Source organism: Lynx rufus, unplaced genomic scaffold (genome assembly GCF_022079265.1).
Source record: "Lynx rufus isolate CCGP_SWC_20201006 ecotype Redwood Valley unplaced genomic scaffold, mLynRuf1.p SCAF_10, whole genome shotgun sequence".
In the NCBI taxonomy this organism is placed as follows: domain Eukaryota; kingdom Metazoa; phylum Chordata; class Mammalia; order Carnivora; family Felidae; genus Lynx; species Lynx rufus.
Window position 1 is genome coordinate 21,219,414 of NW_025814824.1, and position 1,191 is coordinate 21,220,604.

General features: G+C 43.5%; 1 non-coding gene across 1 annotated transcript; it reads right to left on the bottom strand.

Moving 5' to 3' along the window:
• Positions 1-406: 406 nt before the first annotated feature.
• Positions 407-512, bottom strand: LOC124505539 (U6 spliceosomal RNA). The gene has a single exon (XR_006960675.1). It is a non-coding gene; the product is annotated as a U6 spliceosomal RNA (small nuclear RNA).
• Between the last annotated feature and the right edge of the window lie 679 nt (positions 513-1,191).

Consider the following 1,191-nt stretch of genomic DNA (forward strand, 5'->3'; position numbering starts at 1 on the left):
AGTGCATTTGTGTGTCTACTGAAAGGTTGCTACTGAAAACATTTGCATGGGATTTTTTGCTAAGTGGTCCTTGGGGAGAAATTCTAACTAATGTAAGTACCAAGAATATCTGCTCTTCTCATGACCAATGAATCCAAAGGTTAACTTAGCTTTTATTTTTTGCAAGGATGGCCAGAAAGTTGGACGATGGTTCTTTTTTTTTTTTTAATGAATATAATTTATTGTCAAATTGGCTTACATACAACACCCAGTGCTCATCCCAACAGGTGCCCTCCTCAATGCCCATCACCCATTTTCCCCTCTCCCCCCTTCACCCCCCATCCACCCTTAGTTTGTTCTCTGTATTTAATAGTCTATTGCGGTTTGCCTCCCTCCCTCTCTGTTTGTATCTATTTTTTTTTTTTTCAAAAATATGGAACGCTTCACGAATTTATGTGTCATCCTTGTGCCAGGGCCATGCTAATCTTCTCTGTATCATTCCAATTTAGTGTATGAGCTACCGAAGCGAGCACTGGACAAGGGTTCTTAAGCTTAATATGCAAAAAGATCGCCTGAGGAGCTAATTCTGAAACTCTTCTTGAGAGTGAGGAAGGAGATGTGACAAAATATCCAATTTAGAATAAAGTTAAGTCTGATCAAAAAAAAAAAAAAATTAAACTGTTCCTTTAGGTAGTGTTCAGTGTAGATAAAATTGCTTGGGTCTGCTCTCCCCTTATTTTCCTTCCTAGGATGGCATATGGGTATATGAGGGGGTTGAGGTGTCTCTGTGGTAGCAGGCACACTGATTTCAGACCCTTGTTCTCTACCATGCCTTTCACCCAGGCCTGTGGCCAGGACACCCAGTTCTACCTTCTACTGTTATGTCACTATGTCCCAACACGGCAGGTGCCTATCAGTCTGGCTCGCTCTCAACTCAGATGCCCACATGCCATGGAGACTGAAGGGGATCAGAGGTGCCAACCCAGATCACCCTCTCTCTAGCCACATGGTGTGCTTTCTTAATTAAGCCGAGTGGCTGTATGTTGGTGTGGGGTTCTCTGCACAGTCACCTCCTTCTTGACTCTCAAGTGGAGAAAAAGAGGCAAGAGTCCCTTCTCTTCAAGGTTTCTTTCCTTATATAGGGCAATCGCCCTTGCTGAGTAAAAGTCTGGGAGGGGGACATCAAGAGACACAGGACCGAACACTTGAATC